The sequence below is a fragment of the Bos indicus genome, chromosome 14 (assembly GCF_029378745.1).
Source record: "Bos indicus isolate NIAB-ARS_2022 breed Sahiwal x Tharparkar chromosome 14, NIAB-ARS_B.indTharparkar_mat_pri_1.0, whole genome shotgun sequence".
Taxonomy (NCBI): Eukaryota; Metazoa; Chordata; class Mammalia; order Artiodactyla; family Bovidae; genus Bos; species Bos indicus.
Window position 1 is genome coordinate 260547 of NC_091773.1, and position 24901 is coordinate 285447.

The 24901-nt window shown below is 38.1% G+C and overlaps 3 pseudogenes; all 3 read right to left on the minus strand.

Annotated features, from left to right (window-relative positions):
• Window positions 1-996: 996 nt before the first annotated feature.
• LOC139186991 (olfactory receptor 5W2-like) lies at window positions 997-2001 on the minus strand (annotated as a pseudogene).
• A 7343-nt stretch (window positions 2002-9344) lies between these two features.
• Window positions 9345-10395, minus strand: LOC109575119 (olfactory receptor 5W2-like; annotated as a pseudogene).
• Window positions 10396-14267: 3872 nt separating this feature from the next.
• LOC109575118 (olfactory receptor 5I1-like) lies at window positions 14268-15447 on the minus strand (annotated as a pseudogene).
• Between the last annotated feature and the right edge of the window lie 9454 nt (window positions 15448-24901).

A 24901-nucleotide genomic window follows, 5' to 3' on the forward strand; every position in this document is an offset into this window, starting at 1 on the left:
CACAATCTCATACTGTAGGCCATGATTTCACAAACAGGATGATATCAAATAGAATGATTAAAGGAAATGGTTGTCTGTGAACTATAAAAAGGAACATTTAATCAGAGCTAAGAAGAGGAGGAGTTGATAGCTAATTATTAAAGAAAACTAAGCAATTTACCAAGGCACTTTAAATTGCTTTCAGTTTTGGATTTCTTAATCCTAAAAAGCTGTGTGTATGTGTGTGTCTGTGTGTTCAGTCACATCCAACTCTTTGTGACCCCAGGGACCACAGCCTGCCAGGCTCCTCTGTACATGGAACTTTCCAAGCAAGAATATTGGAGCAAGTTGCCATTTCCTACTCCAGGGGCTCTACCTGACCCAAGGATTGAATCCGAGACTCCTGCATCTCGTGCATTGGCAGGCAGATTGCTTACCACTGAGCCACTGGGAATGCCCTGGAAAGGTATACAGCTGCTCAACTCAAGACCTCTGTAAGTGTCAAATTATCTTCCTAGAATCATTTCCTTCCCAAATTTATTTTTGGATCTGACAATTAATATCTCCATTCAAGAAAACCTTTCTTCTGCACACTATGTTTTGACATTTGTTCCCAGATTTTTAACCCTGTTTTTTAATTGATGAAAGTCTTAAACTTTATTATGAATTGTATGTGTGATTAGTTAATAAATGTTTCTTTATTCATCTAGATTACAAGGTCCATTTTTACACAAACTAATGAGTTTTTCAAGAAATGTAAAGCACTTAGAGGCAGACAAAGAATAATTAAATATTTGATAAATATTAATATACTTGAAATAATAATGTTTGAATGAATGGATACACACAAAAATGATAGAATTTGAAGAGCCAGGAAGTTTTGCACAGAGAAAGTTTCGTAGATAAGGTCAAGACATACAATGAAGCATGACAAGTTTTGAAAACTGCAACAATTCCCTATGGCTGAACTTTAGTATAGCTACTCATTTATTAAATAACTTGATAAAATTATATTTCTCATGTGTCATACCATATAATTTTGCAAAAGTAATTACTATATGTGTGTGCATATGTGTGATATAAATCTTTGAAGCCACCTTTTATTTTTAGTTTTCCTAAGGCATTTTTCACATCCTTGTTCCATAGGCTATAAATCAGAGGATTTGACATGGGAATCATAAGGGTGTAAAACAATGAGGTCATTTTGTCTTGATCTAAAGAGTAGAGTGAACTTGGCCCAAAGTACATAAAAAGCATAGTTCCTGGAAAATTGCCACAGCAGTTAGGTGGGAGGTGCAGGTGGAGAAAGCTTTGAACCTCCCCTCAGCAAAACGGATCTTTGAGACTGCAAGGATGATATAACAATAAGAGCTCCTGAAATTGAGCTCAATTCAATAACTCCCAAAACAATAAATACTGTCAATCCATTGACCTGTGTATCCGAGCAGGAAAGAAGGTAGAGTGGAGGTAAGTCACAGAAGAAGTGGTTAATCTCATTTGACCCACAAAAGTGTAAGTGGAATGCTAATGTCATGTGTATCAGAGTATCTGCCAAATGGTGCCATTTCCCACCAGGTAAACCCCAGCCATGAGCAGGGAGCACGCCCCGCTGGACATGCTGACCACATAGAGCAAGGGGCTGCTCACGGCCTTGTATGGGTCATAGGCCATCGCTGCCAGCAGGAGACACTCAGAATGTGCCAGGATACAGAAGACCAAGAATTGCAGAGCACAGCCACAGAAAGAGATTGACTTGTTCTTGGCAAATAGGTCCACCAACATCTTGGGGCCAGTGGCTGTGGAATAGCAGAGGTCACAGAAGGAGAGGTGGCTGAGGAAAAAGTACATGGGTGTGTGCAGCTGGGGGTCCATCCTAATCAGGGTTATCATTCCAAGATTTGCCAGAAGACTGATGAGATAAACAAGGAGAAACAAGGTAAATAGGGTCACTTTGTTCTCAGTCTTCTCAGTAATTCCCAAGAAAATGAATTCATTCACGGAGGAGCAATTGTCTCTGTCCATTCCTCTTTGTTCTTGTCTTTACTTTTAGAAAAATATTTTAAAAAATAAATAACAAAGATACATGGATAGGTAACACTTCTGCACATCTGCAAAATATCATAAGACAGAATACATTTCTTTCTATAATTGTGTTTTTGTATTCAGAAAAGCATCCAGTCAAGTGCCCACTCTTTAAAGAGGCAAAGCTATCTATTGGGGCTTCTCTGTTGGTTCAGACAATAAAGAATCTGCCTGCAACATGGGAGACCCAGGTTTGATCCCAAAGTCAGGAAGATCCCTTGGAGAAGGGAATGGCTACTCACTCCAGTATTCTTGCCTGAAGAATTCCATGGACAGAGGAGGATGGTGGGCTACAGTTCTTGGGGGCACAAAGAGTCCAGCATGACTGAGTGACTAACACTTCTTCAGGTATCTATTAGCCAATAACAAAAATTGCCTAGAATAGACTGCTGAGAAACTGAACCAAATCTATTATGTCATTTATGAGGCATATTACCTCCTACAAGGTCATGTCAGACTCTGACTTTTTTTATCTCAATGGATATATTTGAATTAATTTAGACTGGTTCCAAATAGGAAAAGGAGTACCTCAAGGCTGTATATTGTCACCCTGCTTATTTAACTTATATGCAGAGTACATCATGAGAAATGCTGGGCTGGAAGAAACACAAGCTGGAATCAAGATTGCTGGGAGAAATATCAATAACCTCAGATATGCAGATGACACCACCCTTATGGCAGAAAGTGAAGAGGAACTAAAAAGCCTCTTGATGAAAGTGAAAGAGGAGAGTGAAAAAGTTGGCTTAAAGCTCAACATTCAGAAAACAAAGATCATGGCATCTGGTCCCATCACTTCATGGGAAATAGATGAGGAAACAGTGGAAACAGTGTCAGACTTTATTTTTTGGGCTCCAAAATCACTGCAGATGGTGACTGCAGCCATGAACTTAAAAGATGCTTTCTCCTTGGAAGGAAAGTTATGACCAACCTAGATACCATTTTGAAAAGCAGAGACATTACTTTGCCAACAAAGGTCCGTCTAGTCAAGGCTATGGTTTTTCCAGTGGTCACGTATGGATGTGAGAGTTGGACTATGAAGAAGTCTGAGCGCTGAAGAATTGATGCTTTTGAATTGTGGTGTTGGAGAAGACTCTTGAGAGTCCCTTGGACTTGCAAGGAGATCCAACCAGTCCATTCTGAAGGATATCAGCCCTGGGGTTTCTTTGGAAGGACTGATGCTAAAGCTGAAACTCCAGTACTTTGGCCACCTGATGCAAAGAGTTGACTCATTGGAAAAGACTCTGATGCTGGGAGGGATTGGGGGCAGGAGGAGAAGGGGATGACAGAGGATGAGATGGCTGGATGGCATCACTAACTTGATGGACATGAGTCTGAGTGAACTCCGGGAGTTGGTGATGGACAGGGATGCCTAGCGTGCTGCAATTCATGGGGTCGCAAAGAGTTGGACACGACTGAGTGACTGAACTGAACTGATCTCTCTTTTCCTCTTCAAAATAATATGAACAAGACTCTAATGTATTAGAGATGCTGAGCTGTAGACAGGGCTAAGGATTCTCTCCACTTGAAAGTATTTACATGGAAACAAAATGGGATTACAGCTTTAATGTTTCTCACTACATGATTGGCTTAAGAATATTTGTATTAATTCCTGAAATAATGACTCTGTCACTGACTAATAATAATGATCACTATTTTGTTACTGGTTTTATGTTGTATTTAATAGTGAGACATTTAAGTATTATTATCAACCTTTATTCCTAGTAATTTATTATTGATTTGTTACAATACTCATTACCCCTTTGCAGAGATAGTTGTCAAAAATCAAGTCGCTTGATGAGTGAAAGAAAAGATCTAAAAGGAATTGAAAACAATAGAACACATTTGCATCTGTTTGGATTTTAAATGGGCTGTAATATTATAAAATGGGAATGAGACGAGAGACAATAAATTCTTCTGAGAGACACATACCCTCTCTCGTGTATGTGTCTGTGTGTGTGTGTCATTTTTAATTGGAGTAAAATTGCTTTACAGTGTTGTGTTGGTTTCTGCCATACAGCAAAGCAACTCAGCCACTATTATAAATATATCACCTCCCTCTTGACTTGTATATGTTTTTGATGTATATGAGAATAGAATGCATTTAATGAACTTCTTCCTTAAGCCTAAATAGATATGACGTTTTTTCACATGAGAATTAATTTGAAAGTTTTTATTTTTACTGTGGTGGTTGTATTATTTTTTAAACAAAATGAAACAAACCTTCAATTCATGTATACACTTATCCAATGATAAAAGGAGTAAAAGATTTTTTGTGAGCCAACAAGAAAATAAAATCATTAAGAAGTCATACTGTGGTTATTAACAAGTTCAGGAAGATGGTTCCCAATCAGAGAAATCAATATCATTTCTGGCAAATAAATGCAGAGTTAATTTAATTGAGTAAGTAGGCATAAATGTTTCACTTACAAATACATTTTTTCTTTCTCAAAAAGTTATTTCCTCTTATATTCTTGAAGATAGGACCTGGAAACCTACCTGAAGTGAGCAGGTCTTGGGTAGCTAAATGATAATAAGTAGATGGTCTTTTATTTTACCAGGTATATGGGGACTTAAATCCCTGAGTTACTGCCCCTGGGTTTTGATGTTAGCAAACATTTCATTAATTATGTTTCTGCTTCTGTGTATTCCCCTGTGAATTCAGAAACAACTTTGCAAAGGCTGAGTTTTGAAGCCTCACTATTGCTGCCAAATTGATCTATGGTAGAAGAAAATAGCAATTTGTTTGTATGGTGTGCTTCACAGTTACCCTGAAACCGTCTCCTCCTTGTCCAGTCATACAGGAAACCTAATGAAACTCAAAAAGATCCTCCCTCCGTCATTTTCAGCTCCTTTGGATTGGTCATTGTGTCTTTGAAAGAGTCTCCTTCAATACATTTAAAAATATTGCTACACTTTGACCATATTTTCTTTTTTTTATTGAAATATGAGGCATATACCATACAATTGATCTTTCTTATGTAAGTATGCAGTTCTTGTTTTTATTGTTTTTTAATTATATTTTCAAGATTGTTCAATTATCTCCAGTCTCTAAATCCAGAATATTTTCATCACTTCAATAAGAAGCCCCCACCTGCTGCCCGTCAGTTCTCCTTCCTTAGCCCATAGCAACCACTAATTCTATGCGGCTTCCTATTACGGATGTCTCATACAAACAGAATCACGTGGTACCTTTTTTTGTTCTCATAGGTTTTATTCATTTGTTTATTTGTTTATTTTCCTGTCAGGCTTCTTTCCTTGAACATAATGTTTTCAAGTTGCATCCATGTTGTTCCACTTATCAGTATTTTGTTTCATCATTTTGGGACAATAATATTTCATTTTAAAGATACAATACACTTTGTAGATCCCCTCTTCAGTTAAGTGACTATCAGGTTTTTTCTACTTTTTATCTACTATGAATAATGATGTTATAACATTAGTAACAATCATCACCACACATTGTCTTATTCTCATCCTAGCACATTACTTACAGGCATTTCATTGACTTTATGACTCCCTCACGTTTCCTAAATAATGCATTTTTTTCTTTCTGAATTACATTTTATTTATATAAGAATATTTATATTACATTTAAGACCTCAGGAAAAGTCAATGATTTTTTTTTTCATTTCCTAAAATTTCTAGTGCAAGAATTTGAAAAGGTAATACTATCTAAATGTTCATTTACTACTAAGTATAGTAGTAATATTTCTGTCTATTAAAGTGGAGGCTGAGGAACAAAAATAAGAATGTAACTGTGTCCAGAATTTTCTACTGATAAAGTTCATATATGCAAAGATGACTCATTTAAAAATTTTTACACAAGTGATTTTTGTAAATAAACAGAGTTCATAATTTTTCTTAAAAAACTTATTTGTTTGCTACTATCCACATTCATTCTATGAGACAGAAGACTCACTCATATTACATCCTCCCAAATTCTCCCTTCTAGACAGCAACGGAACTCTTTCAGTGAGTCAGTTCAGTCACTCAATCATGTCTGACTCTATGCTACCCCATGGACTGCAGCATGCCAGGCTTCCCTGTCCATCACCAACTCCAGGAGCTTGCTCAAACTCATGTCCATGGAGTCAGTCACTTTGGTGCCCAAGAAAATAAAGTCTGTGACTGTTTCCATTGATTTCCCATCTATTTGCCATGAAGTGATGGGACCAGATGTTGTCATATACTCAATGGACATGAGTTTGAGTAAGCTCTGGGAGTTGGTGATGGGCAGGGAAGCCTGGCATCCTGAAGTCCATGAGGTTGCAAAGAGCCAGACATGACTAAGCATCTGAACTGAACTGACTTGGTGATGCCATCCAACCATCTCATTCTCTGTCATCCCCTCCTCCTCTGGCTTTCAATCATTCCCAGCATCAGGGTCTTTTCCAATGACAATCACAATCATTGGACACTCATTTTCCAATGAATCATAGTTCTGGTATCTTTGGAAGTAGCCCAATCATACCAGATACAAAGATCTTAGAGCAAACTTTGGGTATGAAGTCCCTTGGACTGCAATAAGAGCAAAGCAGTCCATCCTAAAAGAAATCAGTCCTGAATATTCATTGGAAAGACTGAAGCTGGAGCTGAAACTCCAATACTTTGGCCACCTGATGCAAAGAACTGACTCTTTAGAAAAGACCCTGATGCTGGGAAAGGTTGAATGCAGGATGAGAAGTGGATGACAGAGGATGAGATGGTTGGATGGCGACCCAATGGACATGAGTTTGAGCAAGCTCTGGGAGATAATGAAGGACAGGGAGGCCTGGCATGCTGCAGTCCATGGGCTCGCAAAGGGTTGGACATGACTAAGTGACTGAATGGCAACAAATCCTCCATTATAAATATGTTCTGGATCGTCTTTATCCATTCATCTGTTAACAGACATTTAGGTTACTTCTATGTCTTCGCTATTGTAAACAGCACTGTAATGAACATTGGGGTACACATATCCTTTCAAACTACAGTTTTCTCTGAATATATGCCCTGGATTGGGATGGCTGGATCATGTGCTAGCTCCATTTTTAAGTTTTTAAGGGACCTTCATATTGTTCTCCATAGTGGCTGTACCAATTTACATTCCCACAACAGTGTAGGAGGTTTTTCTATTCTCCACACCCTCTCCTGACCTGCCTCTTGACAAATCTGTATGCAGGTCAGGAAGCAACTGGACATGGAACAACAGACTGGTTCCAAATAGGAAAAGGAGTATGTCAAGGCTGTTTATTATCACTCTGCTTATTTAATGTACATGCAGAGTACATCATGCGAAATGCTGGGATGGATGAAGCACAGGCTGGAATCAAGATTGCCAGGAAAAATAATATAACCTCAGATATGCAGATGACACCACCTTTATGACAGAAAGTAAAGAAGAACTAAAAAGCCTCTTGGTGAAAGTGAAAGAGGAGAGTGAAAAAGTTGGCTTAAAGATCAACATTCAGGAAACAAAGATTATGGCATCCAATCCCATCACTTCATGGCAAATAGATGGAAAAACAGTGGAAACAGTGGCTGACTTTATTTTTTTAGGCTTCAAAATCACTGCAGATGGTAACTGCAGCCATGAAATTAAAAGACGCTTACTCCTTGGAAGAAAACTTATGACCAACCTGCTGCTGCTGCTACTAAGTCGCTTCAGTCATGTCCGACTCTGTGCGACCCCCTAGACGGCAGCCCACCAGGCTCCTCCGTCCATGGGATTTTCCAGGCAAGAGTACTGGAGTGGGGTGCCATTGCCTTCTCCACAATGACCAACCTAGACAACATATTAAAAAGCAGAGACATTACTCTGCCAACAAAGGTCCATCTAGTCAAGGCTATGGTTTTACCAGTGGTCATGTATGCATGTGAGAGTTGGACTAGAAAGAAAGCTGGGCACCGAAGAATTGAGGCTTTTGAACTGTGGTGTTGGAGAAGACTCTTGAGAGTCCCTTGGACTGCAAGGAGATCCAACCAGTCCATCCTAAAGGAGATCAGTCTTGAATATTCATTGGAAGGACTGATGTTGAGGCTGAAACTCCAATACTTTGGCCACCTGATGCGAAGAGCTGACTCATTTGAAAAGACCCTCATGCTGGGAAAGATTGAAGGCAGGAGAAGGGGATGACAGAGGACGAGATGGTTGGATGGCATCACTGACTCAATGGACATGAGTTTGAGTAAGCTCCGGGAGTTGGTGATGGACACAGAGGCCGGGCGTGCTGCAGTCCATGGGGTCACAAAGAGTTGGACGCGACTGAGTGACTGAACTGAAATGAAGTGACACCCTCCCCAGCACTTATTGTTTGTAGGCTTTTTGATTATGGCCATTTTAACCAGTGTGAGATAATATCTCTTTGTGGTTTTAATTTGCGTTTCTTTAATGATTCGCGTGTTGATAATCTTTTCATGTGCCTCTTGACCACCTGTATGTTTTGTTTGGAGAAATGTCTATTCAGATCTTCTGTGCATGGTTTTGTTTGGATTGTTTGTTTTGTATACTGAGCTGCATTAGCTGTTTGTAAATTTTGAAATTAATCCCTAGTTGCTCACATTGTTTACAAATATTGTCTCCCATTCTATGGGTTGTCCTTTCATTGTGTTTATGGTATCCTATAGTTTTTAGTTTAAATAGGTCCATTGGTTTATTTTTGTTTTTATTTCTGTTGCCTTAGGAGGTGGATACAAAAAACTATATTGCTGCAATGAATGTCAAAGACTGTTATGCCTATGTTTTCCTCTAAGAGTTTTGTAATACCTCATCTTATATTTATGTCTTTAATCCATTTTGCACTTATTTTTGTGTACAGTGTTAGAGAATATTCTAATTTCATTCATTTACACGGGCTGTACAATTTTCCCAGCACCACTTATTGAAGAGACTGCCTTTTCTCTTTTGATAGTCTTGCTTCTGCTGGATTTATAGTCCTCAATTTTTATTTCAGAGTGATTTTGAGGCTTCTTAGGAATTATCTGACTGTGTAGTTAATTAATACTTGCTATTAGCTCTAGCTTATAGTTATTAATATAGAAAATGCAGTGTGTATCATAGAATATAAAGGACCTAAATGCTCAAAGTTCTCTCAGTAAATATACAATAAATCTTAGTGTAATTGAAATAATACTTGAATGAAAGAATTAATCATAATATTTGACAAAACTGCAAAATTCTGGAAGTATTTGGCAAAAAGGAAGTGCTATATATTAGTTGTTATACACAATGAAAGCTGTGTTTTGGAACGGTAGTGTTTTTAAAGATTATACTGTATTAAAAATAGTTATTCATTCCTTTAAAGTATTTGAAACAATTTCATTTCCCTTGGATCATGAATATAATTTTACAAAAACAACAGACATATGTATGTGTGTCTCTATGTTTATAGTACACCCTTTAAAACCACCTTTCATTTTCCAGTTTTTCAGGGCCTGTTTCACATCTTTGTTCTGTAGGCTATATAATAGAGGATTTAACATGGGAATCACAAGGGTGTAGAACAATTAGGTCATTTTGTCTTGATGTGGAGAGTAGGAAGTATTTGGCCTGAAATACAAGAGAAGTACAGTTCCCTAGAAAATTGTCACAACATTTAAATGAGAGGTGCGGGTGAAGAAAGCTTTGAACTTCCCCTCAGAAGAGTGGCTCTTCAAGATTGATAGGATGATATAATAAGAGAAAAGGACTCCTGAAATGGTACTCAGTTCAATAAAACCAAAAATAGTGAATAACGCCAATTCATTTACCTGTATATCAGAGCGGGAGAGGAGGAAAAGTGGAGGTAAATCACAGAAGAAATGGTTAATCTCATTTGACCCACAGACACATAAGTGGAATGCTAATGCCGTTTGTATCGGAGTATGTGCCATTCCCACCAGATAAACCCCAGCCACGAGCAGGGGGCACATCCGGCTAGACACGCTGACCACACAGAGCAAGGGGCTGCTGACGGCCTTGTACTGGTCATAGGCCATCACTGCCAGCAGGAGACACTCAGAATCTGCCAAGATACAGAAGACCAAGAATTGCAGAACACAGCCATAGAAGGGGATTGATTTGTTCTTGGCAAATAGGTCCATGATCATCTTGGGGTGAATTGCAGTGGAATGGCAGAGGACACAGAAGGAGAGGCGACGGGGGAAAAAGTACATGGATGTGTGCAGCTGGGGATCCATCTTAATCAGGAATATCATCTAAAGATTTGCCAAATGGCCAATGAGATAAACAATTAGAACCATGGTAAGTATGGTCGCTTTGTCCTCAGTGTTATCAGTAATTCCCAAGAAAATGAATCCAGTCAAGGAGGAGCAATTCCCTCCACCCATTTTTCTTTGTTCTTATCTAAGCTTTCATAAAATGATCAAGAAAAGGACACATGGATGTATAACACTTATGCACATCTGCAGTATATCATAAGATAGAACACAATTCTATCTGCAATTGTCTTCATATTCAGAAAATTATACATTCATGCACGCACTCTTGAAAAAGGCATAACTGTTATTACTCAATAAAACAAGTACCTGGTATAGAATGTTGGGAAACTGAACCAAATCTAAATGTAATTTGTGAGGCATGTTACTTTCTACAAGCTTGTCTCTGAGCCTTCCTTTCTTTACTTCAAAGAATACATTTGATGAATTTACCTGTCTTCTCCTCTTCAAAATAATGTGGGTGAGACTCTAATGTTAGAGATACCTGGCTGTAAGCTTCAGGACTAAGCATTTTCTGTGAATATTCATGTGGATACAAACCAAGATAACAATTCTAATATTTCTCAAAACCATGATTGTTTTAAGAGTATCTGTATCAGTTCCAGAAATAATGAGCATATCATGGATTGATCATAATACAATAATTATGTTTCTGGTTTGGGTTTGTGTTATGTTCAGTATTTGGTGAGACATTAAGCAAGTATTAATGAGCAGTTCTCTAGATGTGTATTTTTGTTTTGTCATAATTTAATTACCTTTTTGTGGGAATAATCTGGTGCCAAAGAAAGAGTCTCTTTACTCACTGAAGGGAAACATTTCTACAAACTTATTTAACACATATATTTTTATCTCTTGAGCTACCCTGTAGCTCAGCTGGTAAAGAATCGGCCTGCAATACAGAAGACCCTGGTTCAATTCCTGTGCCAGAAAGATCCCTGGAGAATGGATAGGCTACCCACTCCAATATTCTTGCACTTCCCTGGTGGCTCAGATGGTAGAGAATCTACCTGCAATGTGGGAGACCTGGGTTCAATCCCTGGGTTGGGAAGATCTCCTGGAGAAAAGAACAGCTACCCACTCCAGTGAAATATAAAAAAGACTTTTTCTTTATAAAATGGAAATGAGATGAGTGATAATAAATGCTGTAGGCTTCCCTCGTAGCTCAGCTGGTAAAGAATAGAACAGTCTTATGGACTCTGTGGGAGAGGGAGAGGGTGGGAAGATTTGGGAGAATGACATTGAAACATGTAAAATATCATGTAAGAAACGAGTTGCCAGTCCAGGTTCGATGCACAATACTGGATGCTTGGGGCTAGTGCACTGGGATGACCCAGAGGGATGGTATGGGGAGGGAGGAGGGAGGAGGGTTCAGGATGGGGAACACATGTATACCTGTGGCGGATTCATTTCGATATTTGGCAAAACTAATACAATTATGTAAAGTTTAAAAATAAAATTAAATTAAAAAAAAAAAAGAATCTGCCTGCAATGAGGGAGACCTGGGTTTGATCCCTGGGTTAGGAATGAGCTCTTGGAGAAGGAAATAGCTACCCACTCCAGTATTCTAGCCTGGAGAATTCCATGGACTATATAGTTCATGGGGTCACAAAGAGTCAGACACGACTGAGTGACTTTCACTTTCAATTGTTTCTGAAATATATAGACTCATCTCCATTGTGTTTTCATGCATTTATATGTGTGTCACGTGTTTGTGTGTGTGTGTGTCTTGGATAATATGTGAAAATTGGAATATGAATGACGTGTATATTTTTTAGACCTAAAGAATATGATATATTGTTCACAGGAAGTTCAGTTTTTCACAGGTTGTTATTTGTAAGATACTTTTGAAATAACTACTTTTGAAATAAAACAACAAGAACCTTCAAACTAATGTTTATACTTGGTTGTTGTTGTTTTGAGACCCCCTGGACTGTAGCCCACCAGGCTCCTCTGTCCATGGGATCCTGTATGGGTCGATACAATCTGACCATGGTCAACATGAAGAATAACATAATTCAGCCCAGTTACTTAACCTGTGCCATTTTGAGATAGTGTTTATATAGCAAGCAAAAACTGAAGCAGTATGAACAGAATATAAGCAGAGGGGAAAAAATGTTTTGTTGATTATTAATTATTCTTGTTACATAATTTTATGAAATCATTTTTAATGTTTTGTATTATTATGTAATGTTATGTATTATTATGTAATATAGATGCTAGAATTATAGATGGAATGAATAAAATATTTGTAAAACATTTTTGCAACAAAGAATTTGTAGCTAGACTTACAAAAATGTTTATAAATAATAAAAACACAACCCAATTAAAAATAGGGACATGATTTGAACAGATACCTCACCAACAGATATATAAATGGCAATTAAATAATGATATAATAAATAATAATGATTAAAATAATAACAAACAGCAAAAATATAAGTTATAGAAATATATTTTGAAATCATATATGTCCTTTTATGTCCAGGCTTCAAGTGACCGTTCTCTGTGGTGCTTCCCAATGTCACGTCAGTTGACCGGCCATTGAAGACACAGGTTATATGCTCAGGAGCTCATTGTATTTCTGAGATACCACAGAAGGATGTTCCATACTTTCAGTAATACTTTCACACATAAAAATAAAAGATAGGGAGGAAAACAAATACTCTGCTTGCAATTAACCTTTAGTCTACAAGATGCCACTTAGAACAAGTTTTCAAATTAATTTGGATTAGATTGGGTATAGAAGGTTCTTGACTTGTTATTGGACAGCATTTAAGAAAAGGTATTTGATTCTGTTCTGATTGCTTTCCTAGCACCCCTGCTTCACACCATCTTGTTGCACTTTATGTATTTTAATTTATTAAAGAAAAATATGTATTTAAGATCTATCTAGTGTTTAAAATGATTCAGGCATGATTGTCAGCATTTAGTCAAACATGCAACAGTCATTGATGTAGGTACTATACTCTCCTCATTTTACAGGTCAGACAATTGAGACAGAAAAAATAAGTAACTTGATCAAAGTGCAATTGACTAGTTGGGTACAAGAGATAGCACAGAAACCAAAGGAATATGGCTTCCTCCCTAATCCAGTAATTTTGTAAATGCAATCTTGTTAATGAGATATCCTACACATGAAAACACACACAGACACAGTCTCTGAGGTTCTTACTATATCTTTTAAGAAAACCTATTACAATCTGTTCTATCATTAACTCCCAGCTCCTAATGGTTGGAATTGACGGACTTTATTTTCTTGGGCTCCAAAATCACTGCAGATGATAACTGCAGCCATGAAATTAAAAGATGCTTGCTCCATGGGAGAACAGGTATGACAAACCTAGACAGCATATTAAAAAGCAGAGACATTACTTTAGCAACAAAGGTCTGTCGAGTCAAAGCTATAGTTTTTCCAGTAGTCATGTATGGATGTGAAAGATGGACCATAAAGAAAGCTGAGCACCAAAGAATTGATGCTTTTGAACCGTCATGTTGGAGAAGACTCTTGAGAATCCCTTGGCCTGTAAGAAGATCAAACCAGTCAATAACAAAGGAATATTCATTGGAAGGACTGATGCCCAAGCTGAAGTTCCAATACTTTGGTCACCTGATATGAAGAACTGACTCACTGGAAAAGACCCCATAGCTGGAAAGACTGAAGGCAGGAGGAGAAGGAGACGACAGAGGATGAGATGGTTGGATGGCATCATCAACTCGATGGACATGAGTTTGAACAAGCTCCGGGAGTTGGTGATGGATAGGGAAGCCTGGCGTGCTGCAGTCCATGGGGTTGCAAAGAGTCAGACACCACTGAGTGACTGAACTGAATAGTTGGAAAGTTATCCAACTATTAGTTTGCAGCAATTTTGAAACTTTTAAATGTTTCCTTTATCTGGAGGCTATTAAATGTGTTTGGCTCTGTGAAAACAAGTGTTTGATAAAATGCTTGTGTGAGAAATTGTGTATGTGCTGGCAAGGTTGCTGCAGGTTCTTAGCTACAGTTTGTCCCAGGCATTGCAGGGGTAAAGAATCCGCCTGTCAGTGCAGGATAAGCAAGAGATACAGGTTCCATCCCTGGGTGAGGAAGATTCCCTGGAAGAGGAAATGGCAACCCACTCCAGTATTCTTGTCTGGATAACTCCAAGGACAAAAGAACCTGGTGGGCTATAGTCCACGGGGTCACAAAGAGCTGGACACGACTGAGCATACACACAGCTGGAGTTTGGAATCAGGGATTTAGATGAATCCTGGAACCTTATATCTCAGGAGGGATTTAGCTTTGGTTTTAAGGCCCTTTTAGCAGCGTCTTTTACGTCTTTGTTTCTCAAACTATAAATCAAGGGATTCAGCACTGGGATGATGATGGTGTAGAACACTGAGATGATTTTATCAGTGTTGGGAGAATACAGGTAGCTGGGTCATGAGTAAATGAAGAGCAGAGTTCCCTGGTAGATGGCCACATGTCAGGTGAGAAGCACGCGTAGAGAAGGTCTTCCTCCCGCTGGAAGAATGGATCTTTAAGACTGAGAGGAGAATGTAAAAGTAGGAGATGATGATGACAATGAAGCACATAATTTCCACTGAGCTGCCGTACGTGGAGAGAAGCCACTCATTAAGTGACGTGTCTGTGCAAGATAACTTAAGCAAGGGAGGGAAAAAGTGACTAATGACATTTTATCGCAGTATTTCAGAATAAATGCAAAGGATGTGTGCACCAGGGAACTCATATTGCCTCCAAAGTATGACAAGACGATCAACCATATGCAGATGCCCTGAGACATCACAGCTGTGTACAGTAAATGGTTACAGATGGCGACATAGTGGTCATACGCCATGGCAGCCAAGATAAAGGATTCGGTATCTGCGAAAGTACAGAAGAAATAGAACTGCAGGGCACAGCTGTGATAGGAAATTGACTTGTTCTGAGAGAGGAGGTTGACAAGCATATTGGCAACAATGACTGAAGAATAGCAAAGGTCTACAAACGATAGGTTACTAAGGAAAAAATACGTGGGGGTTTGAAGGTGCGGATCAACCCTAATTAACATCATCAATCCAATGTTCCCCATTAAAATCATAGAGTACAAAGTCAGAAACAGGAGAAACAGGACAATCTGCAGTTCAGGACGAGTTGGAAACCCTAACAATAAATTCTGTTACCAAGGTATAGGTTCCATCTAAAAAGTCCATATTCTGTGCTGTTTTCTTCTTATGAGAATTCTAACATCCTAAGATGCTATGTTGATACAGAAAAAGAATAGATATAGTTATAAAGTTATTTTATTGTTTCAACAAAAAAACAAGCAATCAAGTCAAGAGTCCCAGACCAAAGTGAAAGTGAAGTCTCTCAGTCGTGTCCGACTCTTTGCGACCCCGTGAACTGTAGCCCGCCAGACTCCTTTGTCCATGGGATTCTCCAGGCAAGAATACTGGAATGGGTTGCCATTTAAATCTCCTTCCAAATATAAATTATGAGAAACATATTTCAGAATTTAGTAGCTTTATCTCATGGTTGATAGTTTTATTTTATTTGTTTGATTAATAGCTAGTTCTTCCACTGGACAGACATGTGCAGATAACATCTCATATTTCTTACTTTTTTTTAATTCTCAAGTATAGACCTATAGCTAGTACAGAGGATTAAATGAATAATGAAGTAATAAATGAAATGATGATAAAAGGAAAAATATATCTGTTATTAAAAGTATGTTAACTTGAGTACATCTTGCAATGATAATTCTAGAACAATGTACTCCTTCTGTCCAGTATTTAATAGATAGTAGTGTGTTGCACTCTTGACTGTAATTAGATTGATGCAATGAGATCTACTTCAGCTATTAAAAAAAATAATAAAAGCAAAAATAATATTAGTGAAATGAAAGCAAATGTCAGTAATCATCAGCTGAGAGCATGTTTTAGACAGGGACAAGTTTAAAGCAATTCCTTAAATCCTGTCAAGATACTAAGTCAAGGAGATTAAAGTGATTAACTGCTTTTCTCTTTGGCATTCTTTATCATTCTTGGCTTCTAGTAAGCACAGCATAAATATTAGATGACTGAGTAAAGTGGGCAAAAACTTAGTATTAAGTTAACTTCTCATCTTTAAAAATCACTCTATATAGCCTCCTCACTATTTATATATGTGAGCAGACAAAAATAGCTATGTTTAATTTTTATCCTAATATAATTCAGGATAATTGAGTCTAGGAATTTTGTCAATTTCTGTTTCTGTAATCTCAGAGATTTTCTGGAAGCAAGGAGAATTTGAACATGACTTTGAAATATAAGACTTTTTATTGTAACCTTGAAAGATGACTTGGAAATCTATTAAACAAGCAAGTGAAACCTCCAATGAGCTTTGCTGCTAGTGCCACAGTTGGCTAGAACAAATGGTTGGGGTCATTCTCTCACTTATATAAAATTACTGAGACAGCTACAGGGCTAAGAACTTCATTGTTGTAATATCATCTAATCACTAAAAGTATGCTATACCATAGGCACAGAAAAGTCTAAGAGAATTAGAAGGGTTAGGATGCTGTCTTATGTTATTACCTCAAAGAGTGTGAATGAGATGCAGTACCTTGTTAAAATAGTAGTTAATTTATTCTTATTTTGCCTGTTTTCAAGGTAATCAGAGTGTTCAGAAATGATAAGACCTAAATTTAGAGTTAATAAGCATTTGGTTAGAATCTCATATTAGCCACCTGGACTGTATGACCTTGCAAAATTATGTGTGTGTGTGTGTATAATATATATATATATAGAGAGAGAATCTGCTGTACTTAATACATATACTATATGTATATTATTACATATAACATTATATATATTTAAAATTTTACTATAATAATGACAATGGTATTTCACATGGTTTCTCTGCTAGGTTAAATTAGGAAAACTATCTGTCTATACTTTTTCGCTGTCTCACTTTAGATAGACTGGCACATAATAGGTAAAGGGTGAAGATTAGTTTCAATTACTCCACTGCTCTCTACTCAGCAGTAAAGAAAGAATCCATTTGCCAAAGCAGGAGATGTGGGTTCAATCCCTGATCTGGGAAGACCTTCTAGAGAAGGAAATGGGAACCCACTCCAGTGTCCTTGCCTGGAGAATCTCATGGACAGAGAGGCCTGATGGGCTACAGTCCGTGGGGTCACAAAGAGTCAGACACGGCTTAACGACTAAACAACAACAGAAACGACCCCACTGCTCTCGCTTGTCCTTAGCTAATAATTAGAACTATGTCACCAGATTTTTTAAATAATAGTTATCATTTATATAATGATTGTGATGTGAAATGCCATATTCTAAACACTTTACATATAGTTTATTTACTTGTCACACAAAAGTACACTCACAAAGTTTCATGCAGTTGCTGTCACTGTCGTCTTTCTCTTACAGTTGAGGGAGCTAAAGCACAGAGAGCTGGAGAGCTAAGACGTGATGAAAATAGGATTGGAGCCCAGGCTCCTGCCTCTAAAACTTCAAGACAGATTGGCTGTGTAAGCTAGATTCTCATTATTGATTCCGTATGTTGCATGGGGACATTGAAGCTTAATGTTCCGAGTCACTCCGCAAGTAGTTGACAGGTATAATTCAAATTCAGATACGTGTGAAGTCAAAGTTCACGAGGACAACCATGAAGGTGGTTAGAGAATTAACAGTGCAGCCTCTGTGAGACAGGCTGTGGTGCAGACTTGCTGAAGGCAGCGCAGAATGACTCAGTTATTTCCTGAAAACACAGTCCATTACTCTTGGGGACTCACAGCGAGCATCCCTTCCAATAGACTAAGAAGGGTTTCCCTGGTGGCTCAGCCCTTAAAGAATCTGCCTACAATGCAGGAGACCTGGGTTTGATCCCTGGTCAGGAAGATTCCCTGGTGAAAGAAATGGCAACCCATTCTAGTATTCTTACCTGGGAAATCCAATGGACAGAGGAGCAGGGCGGGGCCACAGTCCATGAAGAGTTGAACACGACTTAGTAACTAAATCACCTCTACCACCACCACCACCACCACCCATGTAGAGAAACGTGAGTGTGAAGAGAAGCACAAGGGGAAAAGTCAGAGATGAGAGTGAATCTTGGATTCTTGCTTTCAATGGGAATGACCAAAAAGATTCAATCAAACTGAAGTGATTTGCTAAATTTTTCATAAATGTATAGCAAAACAATGTTAGAATAGAAAATAAATTAATTGAAACTATCATGTTTCAGTTGGCTACATGCTAGCCGATCATGTTTCAGTTTATTTGTGTTAACAAAAAAAAATTATTTAAACAAGGTAAGTGTCTTGGATCCCTGTAGAAGCTATAGAAGAATGACATGGGTAAATTTATTCGTGGGTAATATGCTAATACATATGACTTTGCAACTATTTTGACACATGTCAGAGGTCTCAGATCCATAAAAGTCTATTTTTGCATCAATAAAGCCAATCTGGTAAACACAGAAGCTACTTACCAAAGAAGGAGACCTTTTCCTATTACCCAGACGAATAATTTCACCAATGGAACCAAGGACTTTATATACATTCTCAAGTCACTAGGGACCTAATAACTGAAGGTTCCAAACATGTTCATTTCCAAGAGATTCCTAGGGAATAATTAGTAGGTTATTGTGAATTATTATTTTGAAACAGCTTCATAATTATAATAGCAATTCTGTTAGTGTTAGTTTGAAGAGGCAATTTTTACTCTCAGTAATGTTGTGGTTGTTTTTTTCTGACACTTGAAATCCCACTAGAGTCCTACACTCTTAATACTGTAGAGGTTCTTTTAAATAGTTCATATATTTTAAAATGTAGCTCTCATTTAAAGTATTTCAAAAACCACATGGAAGTTCCTAAAAATGTTACTTGATGCCCTCAGCACTGAAATGTAATATTTTTTGTTGCACTGAAGGGTGAGACCCACAGCGGGTGCTATAGAACCTGTTATCTTAGGTGCCTTCTGAGAAGACGAAAGGACTTTATTTTTAAAAAATTATCTATCTACCTATCTATCTATTTTTGGCTGTGCAGGATCTTCCTTGCTGTGCATAGGCTTTCTCTAGTTGCAGAGAGTAGGGCTACTTTCTGTTGCAGACCATAGACTCTAGACCATGGGCTCTAATGTCACAGGGTCAGCAGTTGTGGTGCACAGCTTAGATGGAATGTGGCTTGTGGTTATCTTCCTGGACCAGGGATTGAACCCATGTCCTCTGTACTGGCAGGTGAACTCTTAACCGCTGGACCACCAGGAAAGTCCCAGAAGGACTTTTAAATAAGAGTCGTATGCCTGAGAGCACCAAAGGGAGGCAAAACCATCCCAATTACTAAATACAGTTTTTCATCATCAACTTGATTGTTCTTATGTGCGTTTTGTATGACGGTTTCACTAAAACAATGATGTTTCAGCTGCTCTCAGAAAAACTTTCAGAACTTTTGGTGATTACACAGTACTAGAGTACCCTTGGAGAAGGCGATGGCACCCCATTCCAGAAATCTTGCCTGGAAAATCCCATGGATGGAGGAGCCTGGTAGGCTGAAGTCCATGGGGTCGCTAAGAGTCAGACACGACTGAGCGACATCACTTTCACTTTTCACTTTCATGCATTGGAGAAGGAAATGCAACCCACTCCAGTGTTCTTGCCTGGAGAATCCCAGGGACGGGGGAGCCTGGTGGGCTGCTGTCCATGGGGTTGCACAGAGTCGGACACGACTGAAGTGAATTAGCAGCAGCAGCAGAGTACACAAACTGGGAAGTTTGCATGGCTACAAACACAGAGCTGTTTTCCCTTCACAGCATTTGCCAAATTTAAAATTGCTTGGAGTGGGGGGTTAAAGATATGTCAAAAACCTCTGAAACACAAGAATAGACAATTCTATATTGCTTTTGTGCTGAAGAGACTAAGAAAGCTCAAGTATTTATGTGAGTACCTAGTACTAGTACGAGGGGTGAACTGGAGATACAGTGCATTTGCCAAAACCAAAAGAATCAGTTTTCTACTGAACGGAGCTTATCACTCTTAACTGCATCAGAAAAGTAACTGAAGCTTCATTGATTTGAGAAATCCTGTAGAACATCTTTGTAGTCTGTACGGCAAGTAATAAACAAATTACTAACATGATAACAGGAAAGATTTTATGCCCATACAAGAGGGAAAATGCCAAAAGCAAATACACATTGAACCAAAATTGGAGTTGGCAAGTAAGAATTTAAAAATAATTCTAAAAACATCCTAAAGAAAATTGTCAAAAAAAAATTGAAAATGACAAAAGTTGGGAGGCATTCCGCAAATGATTGGAAACCTTAGAAAATAAAATAGAATTGAAAAATACATCTAAATTAGCAACTTATTGAATGGATTTATTGATACATTGAATTTTTAAAAGCAAAGAATTGGATGAAAAATGACAAGGTCAAAAGGGTTTGTATTAAGGATTTTTGGTTTGGAACTTGGCAACTAATGTGGTAAAGGAGATCATCAAGAAAATACATGCTATGTCCACTCAAATACTTACATGCTCACCATGAACCAGCCTTAAGAAAGCAGACTTTCCTAGCAAATGCTCTTTTACATTGGCACTGCTTGAGAGGAATGAACTTTAAAAGTGTTTCCCATATACTGTAGATCCTAGAATTCTTACATCTTTCAGACAATAGATGGCACCAGAGACAACTATCTAATCTAGTCACTATGCCTCTGAGTCAGTCCTGAAAAATAAACTTTCAGTGTTCTTAAAGATTTTTGTGTAATAGAGATTTCCAATTATGTTAGTACTCTGTTTCTCACTGTATATATATGGTTTTTTTTCCCAGAAATTTAAATTTTCTTTTAAGAAATTCTCTCATTCCCTGGTAAATTGATAACACTCCTCTCTGTGCAGGAAACTGTGACTCTCAGGTTCCAGTAACCCATCATCAAACAAAAAGTCCTGATTCTTCTCATTCCTGGTGTCAACACCCAGATATTATTGTTGTTGTTTAGTCTCTAAGTCATGTCTGACTCTTTGCAACCCCATGGACTGTAACCCACCAAGCTCCTCTTTCCATGGAATTCTCTAGGCAAGAATATCGGAGTGGGTTGCCATTTCCTCCTCCAGGGGATCTTGCTGACCCAGTGATCAAACCTGGGTCTCCTGCACTGTAGGTGGATTCTTTATCATTGAACCACTGGGGAAGCCCTGATATCCCAATAAGTTGAATTAACTTTAAGGCAGGTCAGTAAAATACAATTGAATTAAAGTTGAACTCATGTTCTAGAATAAGCATCAAACTATTTCTTATAGTCTCACATATAGGGCTTTTCATGGGAGGCTGTGAGACAAGTAGATCTTAATACCCACCAGTCAGAATTTCAAATATTTATATAGAGGTCTTGACCAGCTTCAAGCATGTATACTGTCCAGATGGTCTCAACAGCAAGTTGCTCTCTCAAGACTGCTTGTGTGGTCTTTGGAAATATCTCTCACTGAAGGAATGATGGACAGAATGCACATTCTTTTTTTTTTTAGAATGCACATTCTAAAGACAAGGGAGAGGGTGAGGCGCACGCAGGTCCAGTGTGCCAGTCAACCGGATGTCACCTTCTCCAGATGACCTCCTCCCATGGTCCTAAATGAATCTGCCAAATGAGTCCCTTTATGTGCATGAGTCATAAGTTGCTTCAGTCGTGTCCGACTCTTTGTGACCCTCTGGACTGCAGCTCACCAGACTCCTCTGTCTATGGGACTCTCTAGGAAAGAACATGGGAGTGGATTGCCATACTCTCCCCCAGGGGATCTTCCTGACCCAGGGACTGAAACTGCATCTCCTGCAGCTCAGCAGGCAGACTCTTTCCTGCTGAGCCACTGGGGAAGCCTGAATCCCTTTATACACAGTGTCATATCCATATTTCCAGAAGGAGTTGAATGCAGTTAATATCTTGAAAAAATTGTATGAGATGGCCGAGCTACCCTATGAGTAGTCAAGTAAAGTATCTTGTGTCCCTTTAGAGGTGAAAGCAAACTTCCTCTGAAAGGCAGTTGAAGTAGGCACTGAACAGAATATATTAGCTAAATCTGGCTGCAGAAGACTTGACACTTGCTAATGGAATGAAGTCAGTAATTTCATTGCTATTGCCTAGTCAAGGCTATGGTTTTTCCAGTGGTTAAGTATGGATGTGAGAGTTGGACTGTGAAGAAAGCTGAGTGCCGAAGAATTGATGCTTTTGAACTGTGGTGTTGGAGAAGACTCTTGCGAGTCCCTTGGACTGCAAGGAGATCCAAGCAGTCCATCCTAAAGGAGACTAGTCCTGGGTGTTCATTGGAAGGACTGATGCTGAGGCTGAAACTCCATTACTTTGGCCACCTCATGTGAAGAGTTGACTCATTGGAAAAGACTCTGATGCTGGGAGGGATTGGGGGCTATTTTCACCTCTGTATTCTGTTTTCCATTATTATCAATTCAAAATTAATTTTATTGTTCCTGTAAATATTTTGTAAGCCACTTAAAATTGTTTTGGGGATAAAGGTAGTTAATTTTAAAATGATAAACTTCCAGTGTTATTTCCAAATCATGTTTGTCTTTGATGTTATGCATATTTAGCCCTTTTACTATAAAACCAAATCAGTGAGCTGACCATTGGGTATTATGGGATACTATTTATTTTTTAAAAGTGTGTATTTCAATGCAATGTCTATAAAAGCAACAGTCATTTTTTTATTATATAATTTGTTTTTATTCATTTATTTATTTCAGTTTGGCCACAAGGCATGTGGGATCCTAGTTCCCAGGCTAGGGATCAAATCTGGACGCTTGCAGTGGAATCAGGGAGTCTTAACCACTGGACCACCAGGGAAGTCCCAGTAGTCATAATTTTTATTCAGATTTTCCAACTTGGACAAAAGAATCATTAAGCTGATCTTTCTGTCCAGGAACACCCAAGAGATAAGAAGTAGGTACATCTGGCACTTAGGTTTCAGCTAGGAGTTCTAACTAGAATGCTCACCCCTCACATACTTGCTGCATGAAAGAAACATCAGCCACAATTCATCTCTGCGATCTTCCTAAATTACTCACATCCTTGATAATTGCTGTTGTTCTGCTGGCCTCATTTAATTCATTCATTCTTGTGGGGTTTTTTTGTGTGTATGTTTGTTTATGTGAGTGTGAATATGTTGAGCTGAGGTTGCCCGTCTTCATTAAGTACTTGTCCTTTGTGTAGCTAGATTTTAAGCTTCTGGTGATAGTCTATACATCTTTCTATGGAGTATATAGTATATTTTCTCACAAAAGCAATTTCTTAATTTATTGAATAAATTAAAATGAGTCAACTTGATTGTTTCTTTACAATAGACCCAAAGATGTAAGCAGGGATTTCCACCCAAAATTCAGAACAACCTCCTGTACCCTCCTGTTTTATTTACTTATTTAATTCAGTGTAGACTGTAGTACTTGGATACTGATTAAAATTGCTTGTTGAAAGAATCATCAGTCTTTTTAGACCAGTACAGTTCAAGTGTAGAGGGTGTGTGTGTCTAGAAATTATACTCTTTTCACCCACTCTTGTAGCAGTTGCAAATTACATCATTGTTTTCAGTATATCATACATAACTTCCATGGTATGTGCTAACTAATTTGAAAGTTCACAGAGATGAAGCCACTGCAAAGAAGAGACACGCCTATATCCATATTCTAACAGTTTTAAGTGAGGACGAGGGTCAACATTTCAGCTACAGAAGTGTAGACACACATATGGGGCAGAAGGAACAGTCCATCCAACACTTGAGCACCCCAAGGAATTCCTTTCCCTAGGAAAGGGAAAGCTAAATAGGAATCCATTTTATCAGCTACAATATTTCAGACTACTTATATATATTTATATTTTACATATAATATATTAAGGATCAGAAGGTATTTAAACAACTTATTATTATAGAATTTTCCCAATGAAAATGTGATTTTAAGAAATATAAAAATGCTTAGACTGAGTCTTTAAAATGATCAGAAACAGGGGTCTGATAGGTGACATTATTAAGATATGATTTTATGTGTATAAGACTATGAAACAGTGCCTATTTTTTTCATTACCTTATCCTGACACCTTTATCCATGTTTATTCACCTATTTAATTTAAATTAGAGTGTAATACTTGGATACTGATTAAAATTGCTTGTTGAATGAGCCATCAGTCTTTTCAGTCCGTTATGCATCATGCCCTACATTTGATGAGTTAACCTCTGTCTTCAGAAACTACTGTCAGTTTTTTTTTTCTTTTATTGTATCTTCTTTTTATATAAGGTCTTCTCTCATTTTTTGGACTTCTGTCTAAATTATTCCTTCTGTTCAAGTAGGATAGTACATTTGAATATCCCTAGGTCAAGAAGATCCCCTGGAGAAGGGAATGGCTACCCACTCCAGTATTCTTGCCTGGAGAATTCCATGAACAGAGGAGCCTGGTGGGTTACAGTCTATGGGGTCACAAAGAGTCAGACATCCCTCAGCTACTAACACTTTCATTTTTTCACACAGGGTAGTCCATTTGAAAATCATACTGAAACTCAGGTTCAAAAAATAGCCATAAGAAGTAAAAATACAGAACTTGCAATCAAAAATACAGTGTTCTTAATTTACTGAAATATTTTTTTATTCTTAACTTTGCTTTTCTTTGTCAAATAGAGCA